This window comes from Vulpes vulpes, chromosome 6 (assembly GCF_048418805.1).
Source record: "Vulpes vulpes isolate BD-2025 chromosome 6, VulVul3, whole genome shotgun sequence".
Taxonomy (NCBI): Eukaryota; Metazoa; Chordata; class Mammalia; order Carnivora; family Canidae; genus Vulpes; species Vulpes vulpes.
This window is the reverse complement of record NC_132785.1, coordinates 122232590-122251104: the sequence shown is the minus strand read 5'-3', so window position 1 is coordinate 122251104 and position 18515 is coordinate 122232590. Positions and strand designations below refer to the sequence as shown.

At 53.1% G+C, this 18515-nt stretch overlaps 1 protein-coding gene across 2 annotated transcripts in view; it reads left to right on the top strand.

Annotated features, from left to right (window-relative positions):
* CLMN (calmin) overlaps positions 1 to 18515 on the top strand; it is a 103667-nt gene that overhangs the window by 53887 nt on the left and 31265 nt on the right. Inside the window, exon 1 of one of the 2 annotated variants that reach the window (XM_072762238.1) lies at positions 15612 to 16046. The exons of the other annotated variant lie outside the window; for it this stretch is intronic. The gene's annotated coding sequence lies outside the window, so the exon portion shown is untranslated. Of the gene's footprint in view, positions 1 to 15611; positions 16047 to 18515 lie in introns of those variants that run through there. 2 annotated transcript variants of the gene reach the window in all.

Below are 18515 nucleotides of genomic sequence, written 5' to 3'. Positions count from 1 at the left end.
TCCAAAGGAAGCCCTTGGGTGGCATTCAGGGCTCTCACCGAGCGCCGCTCCTCCCCCGCCCCCCCACCATGGAGCTGGGCTTAGCCTGTCTCAGAACCCACCATTCGTTATTATGATCATTACTGTTATCCCACTTCCCTGCCTGGTGGGGTCTCCCAGGACCTGCAAGTCCCTGCTACAGCTTCATTTCCCACCCCAGGGACATTGCTGAGGCTGGTGACCCGGTCCCCCATCCATTCTCCTGCCATCCAGCAGGCTGTGGACCTGTATTTGGCAGTTTTTCTCGCAGACCAGCAAAGACACATGTTGTGTCCAGTGCATTGTTCATTTTCATCTGTACTGAATAAGGGACACTGAGCCCCGAGCTACATGGTGTGCTCTGGCCATTTAAGTGTCTTGAGTGATTGAGAGATGGGCGAGAAGAGAGGTGTTGGGGGCACAGGGAGTGCTCGGCCAGCACAGAGCAAACGCCCTCCCCTGGGCACAGCAGGTGGGCTGTGCCTCCAAGCCAGCATCTACTCAGGGAGCAAAACCGTGTTCATAAAGACAGCACGTTCTCAGCAGCAAGCACTGCAATTATCTCGTAGATCACAAAGCGACTGGTTACAATTTCCTTGGGCAAGAGTCATGGTCTTACAACACAGCACGAGTTCCTTCCCACTAAACATGCATACACCTGACCAGATAGGCTGTTTCGTGAATACGATTGAGTGTAAAACGACGTAGGGAGCATCGTGCAGTCCTTCCCTGACCACAGAGGAGTTGGTGGTGGGGGCTCAGCACCCTGGGCGCCAGAGCCTGACCACCTGGGCTCGGACCACAGCATCGCCCACGTCCAGGGGGTGCGACTCTGGCCAAATTACCTGACCTCTCTGTGCTGGTCACCAGGGGTAGAAGGATTAAGATTAAAAGTGTTAACTTAGGTGAAGTGCTTAGAATAGTCCAGCCAGAACTGGCTATGACGACAGACGTGTAGACTGAGGCACCCATGAGCTGGCCTCTGGAAAGCGCTTCACTTAGTGCCCCGCACAAGCTCCCATTGTCCCCTCACCCTTTCCAGTTTGGGTGGTTGGGGGCGACAGTGGGCGTGAAGCTCAGGAGGGTTCCTGTTGTAGAAATTGCCCGGGGTCACCAGACTGCAGAGGTTGAGGGGAACAGGCCACATTTCTGACACCAGTTGCACGTTCACCCTCTGGTTTGATAACTCCTTAGAAAGACCCAATCCCCACGGAGAGCTCTTACACTCACGTTACTCTCCTGGCACCGATGTGTGAGATACACACAGAGCATCACCATCAGAGAAGCTGACGCACAATTGAGGCAAAATTGATTGATTGACTGATTACTCTCATTGTTGAACTCAGTCTCCAGCCCAGCTGATACCGCGTGACCACCCTAAATTACACGGTTGGGGGTCACCTGTGTGGCTCAGTGGTTGAGCATCTGCCTTGGGCTCAGATCGTGATCCCGGGGTCCCGGGATTGAGTCCTGCATCGGGCTCCCCACGGAGAGCCTGCTTCTCCCTCTGCCTGTGTCTCTGCCTCTCTCTCCGTGTCTCTCGTGAATAAATAAATAAAATCTTTTTAAAAATAATAAATAAGTATATAAATCACACGGTTGGCCTTCCCGGGCCATGGCCAGCCCTGCACTAAGATCCGCTGTGCTCAGCCCTGCCCTCTCCAGGCACACTCCTACTGCATATGACATAGATCACCTCCCAGAAGCCCAGCATGAAGGCCAGGCCTCTCTTTGGTCAAGGCCAGAGTCTACACTGCTTGGAACTCATGGCTTTGGCTGGTCTGGTGGATATAAACGTGCTCGTTCTGGCGCAGGCCTGGGGCCATCCCATGTGCAGGCACGACCATATGTCAGTTGTAAGCACTTTATAAACACCAGCTCTCATTTCATCCCCATGCCAACCACATGGTGGTGTAGACAACTCCCCCCTACACACACACACACACGCACATACACACGCACATTATTGATGGGGACGGCGAGGGGCGGCCCCTTGCCCCGTCACAGAGCTAGTAAGCAGTGGAGCCAGACTGCCTTGCCCCCTTATAGTTGGCTACTCGTTTTTAAACTTTTAAAAAACATTAATAAGTTGCTGCCCTACTTCAGATGGCCTGTCCAGCACCCCCTGGCGTTCCTTTGCTAATTTCCGGCTCCTTGGAGGAGGAAAGACCACCCCGAGTCCGCCGGTCTCGGGGCCAGACTCAGCCAGAGCTGGAAGAGGTGCAAAGCCATAAAGCAGCCTGTAGGGAAGTTATTTTTCAATCAAGTTGGGCTTTGCCTCGCTAATCCTTCCCTTCTGCAGGGGCCAAGGGCAGAAAACGCTTCTCTGCGTGAAGGGCCCCCGGGCCTGGCTCTGGCCCTCAGACCCGGGCAGAGAACCGGGGCCTGCAGCTCTGAGAACAGCAAACGTCAAGGAATGTGGCTCAGAAACCCACACGTCCGGAAGGGTTCCAGCTGCTCCTTCTGAAGGAGAAGATTGAATGTGGGAGGAGGGGCTCCCACCAAAGACCCAGCGATTTCTCTGCCATTCTCCTATTTTGGGGTCAGAGTGAATTTGCTCCCTACATTTAAAGATTTTATTTATTAATTCATGAGAGACACACAGAGAGAGGCAGAGACACAGGCAGAGGGAGAAGCAGGCCCCATGCAGGAGCCCGATGCAGGACTCGATCCCGGGACCCTGGGATCACGCCCTGGGCCAAAGGCAAACACTCAACCACTGAGCCACCCAGGCGTCCTGCTCCCTACATTTAGCATTTCTCTTTCTTCCTGTGCGACCCTGAGCTCAAGTTTCCTCCACCTCTCTCTAGTCATCTGTAAAATGGAGATGGTAACAGCCACCTGGCGGGTGCCCGGCACAGTGCACACAGCTTAATACATTGCGCTTCCTGGTTCCCGCCATCAAGGGGTGATAGATGATCTCTGTGATTTGGACACCAGGCCCTCCTTGCTCTCTAGCAAATGAGTTCAATTTATAAACTTGAAGACGTTCAGCATGGCACAGGTGGGGACCCAGTGTGTTACGGAAGATTGCAAAGACCACTTGACTGGGAGATGAGCCTCTTTTAGTTTATAGGGTCAGTCGGTGAGGACTGAGACTCCTTTTGCAGCCAGGATGATTGGATCCCATTCGCAGAATGACTATCGGGTGCGGAGGCGCAAAGCTTCTACAGCATGCAAGGTGCCAGGTGGTGGTCCTATCACTACTAAGAACCAGGAAGATGGACATTGCCTTTGGCTCTTCCCCACCCCCTCCCCCCCAACACACACACATGGGATCACTTCGTGCAGATGCCGAGTGCACTTACCACATGGGAAATAAAAAGTGCGCGCAGGAAACCCAGAGGTTAGAGGGGGTGATGTTTGGTTCCAGGTGGTCCCCCGAGCAGATTTCCTGTATTGTCGTTAAAAGCCTAATGCCTTTTCAAGATCTCACAGTCTTTGCCCCCTTTCCTAATACCCGTCCTTCCCAATCCCCCCCACACACTCCACCAACTTATCCCCCAACACACAAAAACATTTGGCTCATCATCTCTGAGACTCTAGTCCACTACCCCCATCCATGTTGTTCAGAGGCTCCCGGGCGATATACAGTCTTGACACATCCTTCCCCATGCCTCAGACTCTTGCATTCATTCATTCTTTGCACCCTGCGGTGAGAGGACGGCTTCCTGGCTTGGCATCGTGCCCTCCCGTAGGGCTCAGCTGCGGGGTTTCGAACCTGGACAACACATCCCTTAACTCTTCGCCTTTCGTAATTGTTTCTCATTTCTTGTGTAGACTCAGCAGCCACGATTCACTGGAGTTGGATGGCTTTTTGAGCATAACTCAGATGTAGGAGTAGGGGGGACAGACACAGAGCAAAGACATCATGGATGGGGAGCCCCATTACCTATCGTGTGGCTGCTGAGCTGTTCTGTCTCGAATCGTTTTCCTCTGGCTGCGCTGGGGACGGGGTGTGTGCAAAACAGGTTTGCAGGTTGTCAAGTGCCGTAGAGATGTAAGAACCCACGGGTGTTTATGCATAATAAACAAAAGGATTTTCATTACTAAAGTATTTTTAGCAGCCAGAAACATTGCAGCTAGCCTGACTGCCAATAGTGGGGATGTGGTTGAGGCAGCACCGACGGGGTTCTGAGGGGTTTATAAAAACAAGAGAACGTGTGCGGTACCACTCAGGATTGTGTTTAGCTGCAAGTAACAAAAACCCAACCTTTAGGACTTCATCCAAGAGGATTCATCTATCTCCTGCAACAGGAAGCCCAGAGATAGGCAGCCTATGGCCGGTTAGGGACCCGGCAGGGCCACCATGGAACCATCTGTTTCCTTCCATGGTCCAACCATCTTTAGCACTGGCTCTTGTGTTTCTAGCCTCATGCTCCATTACAAGAAGACAGAGGGTTAGGAAGGAGGCAAAGGGGGCACACCCCGGCGTTCTCTGCACGCCTCTGCAGAACATTCCTGGAAGCCCCAACCCTAACGTCCACCCCCAAACCCCCAACTTCATTGGCCAGGCTTTGTCCCAGGACCACTCCTATCAGCCCAGGAGGCTGGAAAATGATCATTTTTAAACTAGGCAAATTGCTCACTCAAGATTAAGGGTCCTAATAGTTGAGAAGAGCAAAACGGTTATAGGGGAGGCATCGAACTGTCTGCTGCAGCCTACCCAAAGCCGCCCAGCATCCATACGCGCCTTCTTCCAAGGAGAGAGCTACAAGGTTTCATCCTGTTGGTGCAGCCAGGGCTCGGAATCCGGGACTGTGAAGGCCTGTGCGGTTCCCCGCCGGTTTGAATGTGTCTGGTTCCTTGTGCCTATACGTGAAAAGACAGGTTGTCTGCCCACCGCCCCCCGCCCAGCCAGTGTGCAGGGATGGAGAAGAGGAGCAAGATAATAAGAATGGCAGCAATAAGGGATCCCTGGGTGGCTCAGCGGTTTGGCGCCTGCCTTTGGCCCAGGGCCTGATCCTGGAGTCCCGGGATCAAGTCCTGCGTCACGCTCCCGGCATGGAGCCTGCTTCTCCCTCCTCCTGTGTTTCTGCCTCTCTCTCTCTCTCTCTCTCTCTCTCATAAATAAATAAATAAATCTTAAAAAAAAAAAAGAATGGCAGCAATAACCACCATTTAGGAAAAGCGAGGAAGGATCCCGGCTCGGCACCCGGCAGTGCCCGCCACACAGAATACTGCCCTGCACACATAATACGGTCAAAAGGCTGTTAAAACCAACGAGCAAAATTCAAACCCATGCAGAAGGAAAGATGAAAGGAAAGAAGCTGTCTTGGAAGAATTTTTTCCTATTGACTTTTCCAACTTTTTCCGTTACGGGTTATCTATTTTATGAACAGAAAATCCTTTTGTCGAATATTACATTTGTAAATATTTCCCCCAATGGTCTGAAAGACAGAAGATCAGAAACGTTGCACTGTGCACGGGGTTGCGTATGTAGCAATTTTTTTTTTAAGTAAAACTTAACATTTCTCCCAAATATATGCACATGGTTAGGAAGATAAAATACACAGACAAGCTTCTAGTGAAAGCTGCAGTAGCTTTCTCCTGCAGCTTTCTCCACCTGCTGGCCTGTCCCCACAGGGAAGTCCTCTGACAGCTCTAGACTTATTAACCTAGGGCTCTTCCCTCGCCCGAGTTGTGGTCGGTGGCGGAAGAGCTCAGTAAAATTTGTGAAATATGCGTCCATCTGCAGAGGGACCCGCCAAGGTGGCAGGCAGCGTGGCAGGAGGCGGTGACCTAAATTGGAGCGACTTAGAATATCTAACTAATGATTTCCGTCCTGGCTTACTGGGGAGTCTGAGTCGGTCAGGGGCAAGGTCAGGAGGCAGGGTCAAGGTTAGGTCACTGGCATTGGAGTCAGGCCTGGGTGTGAACCCCAGCTCCGGTTCTTACCAGGCAGGGTGACCTGACCTGTCCCTGGCTTGGCCAGTGCGTCTCTAAAAATGGGAATCAGGGATGTTCGCGGTAAGGACTCTTGGTTGTTGGTTTTTAACATCTGTTGATTTATTTAAATTCTCTATTTCTTCCTGCTCTCGTTTCGGCATTCTACGGTTTTCCGAGAATTTCGTTTAGCTATGGTTTTAAACTTACAGAACACAATGATTTGGTCTTTGAAAGTTTGTTTGGAGGGATGCCTGGGTGGCTCAGTGGTTGGGCGGCTGCCTTTGGCTCTGGTCGTGATCCCGGGACCCTGGGGTCGAGTCCCGCATCGGGCTCCTGCAAAGAGCCTGCTTCTCCCTCTGCCTGGGTGTCTGCCTCTCCCTCTCTGTCTCTCATGATTAAATCAATAAATCTTAAAAAAAAAATAAAAATAAAAGTTTGGATTGGGATCCCGCCAAGGGCCCTCCATTGCAATCACCTGGGGTCTCCTAAGCCTTTAAACCTTCCTTCATCCATAGGTTTCCTTCATCTCTTTCTTTGTACTTTGTTGAAGAAATTAGTGAGGATGCTCTTAACTGTAACCCTCAGAAACCCACGAGAGCATGATGAAGCTAAATATTTATATATTTACTTTGAGAGAAATACATCAGTCCCACTGAATCCAAAGGCCTGGGTACAGCAGGGCCTCTGGAAAAGGCCAGAACAGAACTGTCCTTTGCACACTTTGCCCCGCTCCATCCTTCTCCTGATTGTACTCTTCCGCCCCTGAGCCTCCCCCGCAGCAGGTGGCCACCACGCCACCCCCTCCACTCAGGGGCCAGCCAGATGGAGCCTGTACTCACCCCCTAGCTCCTTAACTGACCGTTCGTTTAAGCCAAGTGCCACCTGGTAACGCGGGCCAGACGTGGCCCTCGGCCGCTGTGCGCAGGTGGTGGGCGTCACGCAGTCAGGCTTGCCCTCCTCGTTCCTGAACATGTGCCTGAAAAATGCCATCCTGGGAGAGATCCCCTTGTGGCAGCTCAGTGCCCCCGAACAACCCCGTGGACTCGGACTCCAGGTCAGACTCCCTCCGATAGAACCCAGCGCTCCGCGGAGCTGGTCCCCACACCAAGTTCCTGGGAATCCTCGCCTGGGCTTTCTGGGTCCCTGTCCTGTTGGATCTATCTGAGGTTGTAGCTCACAGGAGCAGCCCCAGCAAACCTGTGAGCAGGGACTGCGGGAGTCTCAGAGGGTGGGTACAAAAAAAGGGAGATATCCTAGATTTTTTTTTCCTAGAGCCACGCTTGGGGAGGTTAGACAGACAGGTTAGCGGTGCAGGTGGCGGTTGGAAGGTGAGTGATCCAGGCTGCATCGGAATGGGCGTAGTGGGGGCCAGGTGCAAGGAGCAGATGGTAGGGGGGTTTCCCACTCATTCGACGAGCATCTGTACTCGTGTGCAAGGCACTTGGGGGTGGCGCAGTGCACAGCAGCGGCAACAGTGACATATAAGACCCTTTCTACCAACGGAGATCCCCATTCACCCGTCCATTCATTCCCTGAGTATACCCTGCCTCGTTGAACAAAAACATTTAAGGTGGCTCACCTGATTCACAAAACAGCTAAAAAAAAGAAAATCAACAAAAGGGTCTGTATCACATGATATCTTTGTAAAAATTGGGTGGAAGTTAGTATCCAGATCACCTGGGCCGTGGTCCCGTTCCTCTGCGAAACTTGGCATTGGGGTTTAATAAAGAACTTCCTGACAGCAGAGCAACAAAGGAAATTCCGCTGGCTCTGAGATTTTGGTTGCCCCCAACGAGGAAAACCTGAGGATTTGCAGCGGCCCCTGCCCTTCATGTAAGAAGCTGTTCAGGAATCTGCTAGGGGTAGGATCTGTCCCTTCTCTTGGTAGACTCCTGTGTTTTCACCTCCCGCATAAACACGCAGATTCATTTTCAAATACAGATTCCACCCCGAGGAAATCTGTGACCAGGAGGGTTGTCAGAGCCTATCCGGATGGAGGACTTATAATGGTTTTTAAGAGCAGTAACAGAACCTTCCAGTTCACCAGGTTTTCCAGCAGCCTGAAAACCATTTACCAGGCTTTCTATGAGAATCAGCTGCTATAGCCTACCTGCGTGCTTTTAGTTTCTTTCTAAAATGCTGAGATCTGAAAGACTGGAAACATTTGGCCTCTCCAGGTAGCGTGCTGTGTCTTTGGGACACTGATGGCCTGCCTTCCTGATGTCGCACTGAGGCCCGATTATTTCCTGTCACTTCCCTAACTGTTGTACCCCTACTGGCTTTGCCCTTTCTCCCCCAAAAAACAGCGGTAAGATCATGGAAGACTGATTTTGCAGAAGTGCTGAGCCTCTCATCCTGAGGAGCATTCAGGTGGACTCCGGATGATTGCCTTCATGCCGATGCTGGCTGGGAAGCTACCTTCAATAATCTTAATTTAAGAATCTCCAGCTAGAGGGACCTGGGTGGCTCAGTGGTTGAGCATCCGCCTTTGGCTCAGGTCGTGATCCTGGGGTCCCAGGATCGGGCTTCACACAGGGAGCCAACTTTCCCCTCTGCCTGTGTCTCTGCCTCTCTCTGTGACTCTCATGAATAAATAAACAAAATCTTAAAAAAGGGGATCCCTGGGTGGCTCAGCAGTTTAGCGCCTGCCTTTGGCCCACGGCGTGATCCTGGAGTCCCTGGATCGAGTCCCACATCGGGCTCCCTGTGTGGAGCCTGCTTCTCCCTCTGCCTGTGTCTCTGCCTCTCTCTCTCTCTGTGTGTGTCTCTCATGAATAAATAAATAAAATCTTAAAAAAAAAAAAAAAAGAATCTCCAGCCAGAGTACCAGATTCCTGAATGGCTGATGAGCAGAGTGATTCTGGATTCCTCGCGAGGCAGAAGAAAATGGAGATTACTGCCCTTGAACAAAATTTAATCTACTCAGAAATTTTGCCTACAAGGAGGAGGTAGCCTATTTGATTTATTTTTAACTTGTTTCCATTTAAGCTTCATAGAAAAAAAGAGAAAAAATCAATGATGATGGTCTGGGGTGGTTTTTCCTCTTGCTCTTTTGGGTTCCTCAGACAAAGGGGACATTTAGTAGGGGCGAGGTGAGGGAAGAGGGGTATGATCAACTTGTCTTGAGAAAGGCCGGTTGCTGAGGAAGGAAAGCAAAGGAAGAATCACGTCAAAGTCTGGTTGCCCAGATGTTATTTTTTTACTGTTTTTGGTGATGGGAGGAGAGAAGGCATTTTCTTTTTTTTTTTTTTTTTTTTTGGCATTTTCTTTTTAAAAAAATTTTTTTACTTATCTTTTCATGAGAGACACAGAGAGAAGGAGATGCAGAGAGAGAAGCAGGCTCCATGCAGGAGATGCAGGCTCCATGCAGGGAGGCCGACATGGGACTTGATCCCGGGTCTCCAGGATCGTGCCCTGGGCTGAAGGCGGCGCTAAACCGCTGAGCCACCTGGGCTGCCTGAGAGAAGGCATTTTCTGATCTGCAGGCACCAAACACTCAGCCTTTCTGCTTCTGCTTCTTTTTTTTTTTTTTTTCTTTAAGATTTTATTTATTTGAGAAACAGAGAGAGAGGAGGGGCAGAGGGAGAGGGAATCCGAAGCAGACTCCCTCCCGCTGAGCATGGAACCCGACACAGGGGCTCGATCCCACGACCTCCCCTAAGATCATGACCTGAGCCGAAACCCCAGAGTTGGATGGCTCAGCGGCCTGAGCCACCCAGGCGCCCCAGCTTTTCGACTTTTATTTCCTACGTGCCTGCCACTCCACCCACCCTAGCCACCCTGCCCCTGCTGTTTTGTTTTCCTATGACAGTAAATAGAATGCAAACAAACCCCTGCTTTTGAAGTCCCAAAGTGAATTTTAAAAGCTGGGGTGTGAGGTCGGGCCACCAGTGAGACCTGGGATGGCTGCTTACGTCCGGCGGTGGGTCCTGCGGAGTCCAGCGCAGGGCTTGGCACGCTGCAGCCCGCTGCCTGTTCATATAAATAAAGTTTTATTGGAACACGGCCATGCCCGTTTATGTGCCGCCCTGGCGGCTTTCCCACCAGGACCGCAGAGTTGACTGGTCGCTGGAGACCATATGGCCTGCGAAGTCTGAAACATTTACTGTCTGGCCCTTGACAGGAAAAATTGCCAACTCCTGGCCTAGAGCAGTGGCTCTCAGCCCAGGCTCAGTGTCAGAATCACCTGGGGAGCTTTAAAAATGCAGATGCCTGGGCCCCACCCCCAGGGATTTGGATTCAATTAGCCTGGAGTGGAGCCCAGGCATCCCTTTATTTTAGAGTTTCCCCAAGTGACTGTCGTGTGCGGCCAAGGTTGAGAATCACGTGTCTCATCTCAGTGGGTTTCTTTCTTTTTTTTTCCTTTTTCTTTATTTTTTTTTTTTGTTAAGATTATAGAACTGGAATTTGCCATTCTGCAGGATTCGTACCCAGTGACAGTGATGCAGCCTTGACCTCAGTGTCAGAGTGCAGCCCGTAGGTCTGAACTGCGTGTCCGTGCCACACGGGAGACCTCGTCCTGATAAAATCCCCACGGTGACCCTGGGGACTGCAGGTGCCCAAAGGGGGTTGGAGGTGGACCTCGTCACGGGGAGGGCCATGCCTGCACGCGCACATGGATGTGCGCAAGTGTGTCCATTGGGGTGGCTCACATCAGTAGATGACTTTTGTCTGCTTTCAAGCAAACGTGTGTCTAAAAGGACCCGGTGCTGTGGGAAGTGTCTTTGTCGCGTTGGCACGGCTCAGTCCCTGGCCCCCGGCGCAGGCAGCCTGTCCTCTCTCCTGCCAGTTAACATGAAGCATTGGTAACGCTTCCATCTGGGGGAGGATCCCACACCTCTGGCCTCCCCCCCACCGCAGGTTCCAGCCCTGCCTCTCCTGCTCCGAGTAGGAATTCAAAGTCACGCTGGTGTCACTTTTTGTTGGCAGGCGAAAGCTGTAAATGGAGGTTTCACAGTTTGCTTTAGTCCTCGCATTTAAAGCAAATATTAACCACCTTGCCTCTCGCTGTCTGTGTCTCCCGCGGGGGGTGTCCCCGTGCCTTCCGCCTCCCGGCCGCTGTCCCCTGGAGAACCTGCTCCCACCGTGTCTACCGGCCAGACCGACCAGCTCATCCCGGCCTGCCGGGGACCTTCCCAGTTCTAGCACTAACACGTCCCGAGTCCTGGGGTCCCCGTCAGTCCTGGGCGAGCTGGGACAATGGGTGACCCTAATACTCAACCGAGATTCTCGTTGGCTGAAAACATCGGTATGTGAGGGCAGGTGTGGGGTTTATTAAAGACAGATGTGCTCCAAAATGCAAATCAAGCTCATTTGTATGAAGTGGAATGTTTTTAATCAATCTCCTTTAAAAAATATATATATATAGCTGAACCCAAGCGGTCGAGCTAATTCTTAGTAGGCCTGTTAAGATCTGTTTGGGGATAAAACACCAGGTCAGCCGTTATTCCGCAGTTGAGCTAACATGGGCACGAAACAGGTTCTTCATTTTTTTTATTAAGATTTTATTTATTTATTCATGAGAGAGAGAGAGGCAGAGACACAGACAGAGGGAGAAGCAGGCTCCATGCAGGGAGCCCAGTGCAGGACTCGATCCCAGGACCCCAGGGTCACGCCCTGGGCCAAAGGCAGGTGCTAAACCGCTGAGCCACCCAGGGATCCCGCAACAGGTTCCTCATGAAGGATCTTCGGTAAAATGTTAGTTTTGAAGGGGCTTTGAGCAGCCCGGCGCCTGCCTTGGGGAGAGTCTGGGCTTGCGGTGACCACACTAGAGTCTTCTTCCTGCTCTACCGCCAAGGCTGGGGCAAGTCCCATCCCCTGTCTGAGACACGGTGTCCCGGTCCATGCAGGAAACGGTGTCGCTCCCCTGGGGGGTGGGTAGCTGGGACAGTAAATGGCAGGTGTCAGGTGATTCTCACTGTGCCGGGGGAGACGTGGTAATGTTGGCCTCCTCCCTTCCTCCCGGGGAGCCCGTGTCTCGCTCACGACAGGTGTCAGCTAGGGTGGGCAGCTCTCAGCCACAACCCCACGATGCCTGCGACGACGTGTTTCTGACTCAGTCAGGGGCCCAAGAGTGATAGTCCTCATCCAGGGGCGCTGCTGGGTGACCCTTGTCCATGGGAGACTCAGGAGTCCAGACTCCTTCCCCCTTGTGGCTGTGGCATCCTCTGTGTCCTTGGGATCGCCCCCGTATAATTGTGTGGGTCTTGTCCGAAAGTGGCGTACCTTGGACCTACCGACGTGCTGTTGGCTGGAATTCAGTCAACCACCTGCAAGGGGGGGGGGCTGCTGAGAAGTGTACTTTGGCTGAGCGCCCACGAGGAAAAGGAAACAGTTTGGCAAACCCATGGTAGTCTCTGTCACAGGATGTGAGCCTGCCCAATTCATTGACTGTGAGGACCCAGTGGAGGCGTCCCCATTAACGAACATCTGTGTCTCCAGAGCAGGCTCCTACAAGGAAATTGTGATCAGTTTTACCCAGAAGAGGGGTCTGCCTTCAAATGAGCTTGGTTCACACCACTTTAAAGAAAAAAAAAATTTTTATTGCAGGACTTATCAGAGCCTTTATTATACTGCTATTTCCCAGACTTCTTGGGCTCCTCTTTTGAGAGGCCCATGAGAAATAATAATCTACAGAATGTGGTTCAGAAAACACTGCTTTAGGAGTTGCTCGGTATCCAGAAAACAGAATACTTTCACGAAAACACTTGTGTAAAAAAATCAAAATTTATGGAGAAGAGCTCAGTCCCCCCGGGATCTCAGTGTCGGGGATCCCTGAGCCTCGCCTCGCAGTGCTGTGTGAAGAGATCATTCTTCTGCCTTTCCTCCTTTTTTTCTTGTTTTCCCTTCCTCCTCCCGCCCCTCCACCCGTCCTTACAGAACCTGTTCGGACGCGGTCGACGTCTTATCGTCCGTGGCTGAGTGCAGTCCTCGCCGTCAGCCACCTGCATGGGGACGTGCATGATCTGTGCGGGGCCGCGTACGGCCCCATCTCGCTTCGGCCGGACGCGGCAGGGCAGTCCGCCTGCACTGATCGGGTCACCCTGGCCTGCCCATCGGGGTGGATGTTAAAAATCCCTTTTCCTAGGCTTGGGTTTTTATGGCTGGCTGGCGTCACCCGTCATCATAAAAGTGGACTGAGGTTTAGCGCTGAGGTTATACAGAATCACTCAACAGAAAAAACTAGAGCGGGTTTATTTTTTATTTCTGTTACAGGCACCAGCCTAAATATATATATATAGCTTAAAACTTAATTTGGTGTGTAATTGGGACTAGCTCTTTGGAGCGGCGGAGGAGCGGGGGCACGGCAGGGCAGGACGTGGTATGTTAATTGGTGGCCTCTGGGACCTGTGAGAGAATTGGATTGGAGTCCCCAGTTAGAGTGAGCTTGGCAGTTTTATTGGAGTCTCTACGGGTGCGTATTGGGGAGACCACCGGTTTGCACCGGCTGGGCCAGGTTACCCAGTCTCCGTCCCCGATGTCCCCAGTGCGTCCCCGGGCTGCAGGAGGGACACGGGAGAGCAGGGGGCAGGGGACCCGGAGAGAGGGTGACCAGCTCTTCTCTGCACCCTTATTTGCAGCGCGTGGGCGAGCTGCTTGGCCTGTGGTCCCAAGGAGGGTTTTGCATTTTATTACCAAAGTCTTGATAAAAGGGACGCAGGTCAGAGCAAACATTCAGGGAGGAAAAACAAAGGAAATTAAATGCGAAATCACTGCTGGGACAAACCACACGGAGGCCTTGGCTTTAATACCACCAGAGCCGGCGGGGGGAAGTGGCCCCCAGGAGTCGGAACCAGGGAACGTTGGCCTGGTATTCCCGAAGCCTGGCCCCTCTCCTGTTTAAAAAGAAATTGCCGTTTAATTTGTTTCTGAGTTTTATTTCTCAAGTGAACCAGCATGGGGCCATGTAATGAGCTTGCGGTGCTGGGAGGTGTTGAAAGACGGGAAAGGAGCAAAACCACGTCCAGACGGGGTGGCCGAGGGTTGCCGGGGGTCCAGCGGCCCCAGGACTAGAGGGGTGGGCGGGGGCTGCCGGAGTGCTGGCTTTTCTGGGTGCTGTACGGGGTGGGGTGGGCACGAGGGGCCCTTCACGGGCTGGCGGCAGGCCACCTGGTGACCAGAGAGGGGGAGCTGTGTGTCCATCTCTGCTGAAAGGTCCCCGTGGCCGCCCGAGCGACGGAGGAGGGTGGCACAGCCAAAGTGAGCCAAGGAGGCCACTTCGGAGGAGAGCCAGTCTGGGCTGCGGAGAAGAAGAAAAAATATTTGGCAAGAATGGGGGGGGGTATGTGTAAGCACCTCAGGCTGCTGCTGCTGGAAGGGTGGGCAGAGGCTTTCTGGACCGGGTTATTATCAGAGGAGCCCCTAGCGATTGTCACCAGTGGGGGCTGTGGCTGTGGCTGTGGCCGGGAACAGCGCGGGGCGCATGGGATCCTGCCCCTGCAGAAAGCAGAAGTGAAGGTGGAACAGTGTGGGCCCCCTCCCACCCCCTACCCTCCCCCCCCTCCCGGACAGAGAGGGGAGGGTGACTCTCCCACTGGGGACAGCCGTAGCCAGGACTCTGCCCCGGGTGATCTTGCCTTCCCAGGCCTGGGTATGTGACACCCCCCGCTTCCCTGCGGCCACTTGGTGTCCCCTCCTGCGCACTGGCCCGACCGCAAGGAGCCAGCCTCCACGACGGCCAGGTCGACTGGTGGAAAGGAGCTTGTCTTCGGGAGGATTTGCTAAAGGACTAAAGGACTAAAGGACGTAGGGCCATGCGTGTGCCCACGAGGGGCCGTGCACAGCGAGGACGGGTAGGTCCGGTCACTGCGCTCCCTCACATACCTGCACGGACGGGCACCACCGGCTCCTCTCCTATTTCACAGGAAGGGATCCCTGCCAGCCTCAGAAACGTTCGGCCGCCGGTGGTGGGTACGGGGAATGGTGACACCTGCGTTTCCGCAGCCCCGTGTGCCCTGCCCTGTGCTGAGCCCCTGGAAGGCCCTTCGTCACCGCCCCTGCCCCTGATCTGTCACCTGCCTACACACTCTCCCCAGCTACCTGGTGACCCGAGGGGTACCCACAGTGCATCACCCACTCCCCTCGCCACGGGGAAGCCCTTCTGTGATGGGTGAGGCCAGTTCAAATGCGTCTGACCCTCCCAACCCCGTGACGTGGGTACTGTGATCCCCATTGTACGGATGGGTAGACAGAGGCCCTCAGGGAGGATATCGGCAGGTCTCTCACTTGCTGTAGCTTTTCTGTGTAGTCGGTAGCAGTGGGGGGAGCCGCCTGGGTGGCCCAGAGCCCCCGACACGCACACAAGGGCCGCATGCCTGGCCTCGAGCCACTGGATGCCAGTCGAACCCTCTGCTCCGGGATGAAAACCCAAACTTCCCCAGGTGCTACCAGGTGTCCCGCGGGGACAGAGGTGCCCCTGCTTGAGCACCACAGGCTGAGAGCTCGGCCTTGGGGGGCTCCAGCCTGTGCAAGGGGTGTGAGGCAAGGGCAGCCAGAAAGCTGGAGGACTTCCCGGAGGTGGAGGTGGAACAGCCCGCCCGGCTGCCTCCCTCCTCTCACCAGGCACTGCCTCCGAAGCTGGGAGGAAACGCTCCCTCTGAATGCAGGCCCCCTGTGGGAATTCTGGTCTGCGGTCCTTCTAGTAAATTCCAGCTCATCTCTCTGGGGAGTCAGAGATACGTATGAATTCAGGGACTAAAGCCACTGGAAGAGCAGTGGCAGGAAGAGCCCTTTGGACAATGAAGGAAAAAGAAAGGACTCCTCGCCCGTGGCCAGTAGGCAAGCCCGGGAACCGTCCCTGTGTCCCCGTCTTCGGTCTGTGCTGAAGCCTGTGGACGTGGCCTGCTCCTTCTCCGCCAGCCGACGTGCCCATTGCCCTCTACACTCCGCCTGGAGATAGCCAGGAGCTGTCTCTTCCCAGTGAGACCCGGGCCCTCAAAGTGTGCAGCACTGGCACGCACCAAGCTGTTTAAATGCAGGTTCCCAGGCCTCAACCCCAGAAAGAGTGAGTCCGTAGGTCTAGGATGGGGTCCAGGAATTTGCGTGTTAACGCTCACCCCAGAAGCTCGTAGAGCGAGTGACCTGTGGGCCATACTTTGAGAAACCTCAAGGCATTCGCTGGCCGTATTTAAATTGTTTACGTGAGTATCTTTGTGCTTTAGCTGTGCGCGTGTGCTCGTGTGGTTCTAGAAGGACAGTCTGTAAATTATCAGTAGTGGTGATCTCCGGGTGTACTGAGATCTCACTATGCTTTCCTGTAGTTTATGGTCGTTTTTTTTTTTTTTTTATAACGAGCTTATGTTTATAAATAGATAAGCCATCAAGCCTTTCTCATGGGTGGGGAAGAGCAGAAGTGTGAAAGAGGAAATGTTATATAGGAAGTAGGTTTAAGGGAAGTGTGGATATAGGGAAGGGAGGCCTTAGTGTACATCAACCTGCTTTTTTTTTTTTCCTTTTTTTTTTTTCATCCCGAGCCAGCATCCTTCTCTCTGTGGCTCCTGACTCCTGAGAAGGGAGGAAGGTCGCATTTTGAAATTGTCTTTTTTTTTTTTTCTGAGACAGAGCACGCATGAGCCAGGGGTAGGTGGGGTGGCTGCAGAGGGAGAGAGAGAGACTCTCAAGCAGCCTCTGCGTCAGCTCAGAGCCTGATGTGGGGCTCAGTCTCATGACCCTGAGATCATGACCTGAGCCAGAATCAAGAGTCAGACACTTAACCCACTGAGCCACCCAGGTGCCCCTGAAATTGTCGGTTCTTGGCAAGGCAGGGGCCAGAGTCAGGTCGGGGGTGGGGAGGTGGGGATTCAGGATGGTGGCATTGTGCCCGAAGTTTGAGCCTTCCTCTCTCTCTCTCTCTGTCCCTTGGGTCCCAGGCCTGGTGAGCTCCTCCTCCCCCTCCTCATCCTCCACCCTGCCCCAGCACTTGGGCACCCCGGCCAGCCAGGCAGACCTGGGGATGGTGCTTTTACAGCACTGTTATTGCTCTACTGTTGCCCAGCAAACCCATACCGGGCCCCACAAACACTCCGTGAAAAGGCCAGACCCTTCCAGAGAAATAGTTCCCTACACCTTTACAACGTGATAGATGCCGAGGAAAAAAGGGGGCACTGGATTTATGGAAACTATATAAAGTTTATGGAGTCTTGGCAGGCCAGAAGTAGAAAGAGCCTGCAGGATGGGGGTGGGTATTTGGAAATGGAGAAGGTCATGAAAGAACATCAGACCCTTGTGTCGAGACACCAGACAAAATACTGCAGGTCCAGGGTGCGCTGTGAGGCCAGGTAAGTGGCCCTCATGGAGCAGCTGTCGGGGAAGCCTTCGGGGGTGATGCCTTCGAATCTTCCCTGCATGCCTGTGAGGAAGGCACAGTTATCCTCCTCCTCTAGAGGGGAGACTGAGGCGAAGGCACAGTGACAGCCGTGAACTTGCCCAAGGTCGCACAGCTAGTGGTGTGTGGCTCTCGGGTGGATGTTCTGGGGCAGGCTAAATTCTCACAGCCTCTCTCTTTCTCTCCTGTGTATTGAGCAATGTGTCCCAGTTTCAGGTCCAGAAATTATGGTCTCCATACCCTATTTCAGTTTGGGACTCATCTGTTATTTGTGATTTAGTCTCACGGTCCCCTGCTGTCTTCACTCATCACGTTGCCCTCCCGTGGGTCAGCTTTGCTGTCAAAGCTAATCTGTGCTCAGATTCTCCCACAGACCGTGGCTGGAATGGAAATGAAGCCTCCCAGAGGTCGGCTGTGGATCAGGGCAGGGCTGGGACACTGACTGCCCTTGCCTGCAGGAGCCCCTCCATGTCCCACTTCTACTGTGGGATCCTCTCAGGGCCCCTTGAGGGGTATCCCCTGGGGTCTGAAATTACCTCCACTCATCCCCATCAGCCCTGGAAATTTCTAAGTTTTTTTTTAAATTTTTTATTTATTTATGAGAGAGAGAGAGAGAGAGGCAGAGACATAGGCAGAGGGAGAAGCAGGCTCCATGCACCGGGAGCCCGACGTGGGATTTGATCCCGGGACTTTCCTGGATTGCGCCCTGGGCCAAAGGCAGGCGCTAAACCGCTACGCCACCCAGGGATCCCAGCCCTGGAAATTTCTGATTTATTTCTACTTGCTGATGTGCTTTGTAGCATCCATGCCTTCTCTCCTTCTTGGCTGTGAATTCATGGAGTGCAGATTCCATGAATGTGTTCTTTATCTTTGATTTTACCCACAGGGTCTGGCATAGTTCCTATCCTATGATGAGCACTGACAATATCAGCTGGGAAGATGGAAGGATGGATGGATGGATGGATGGATGGATGGATGGATGGATGGATACATGGTTGGATGGAAGGATGGATGCATGGATGGATAGATGCATGGTTGTAGGGATGGACAGAAGGATGGAAGGATGAATGCATGCATGGGTGGAAGGATAGATGGATACATGGTTGTTTGGATGGATGAATGGAAGGATGGATGCATGGGGGAGGATGGATGGATGGATGGATGGATGGATACATGGTTGGATGGAAGGATGGATGCATGGATGGATAGATGCATGGTTGTAGGGATGGACAGAAGGATGGAAGGATGAATGCATGCATGCGTGGAAGGATGGATGGATACATCG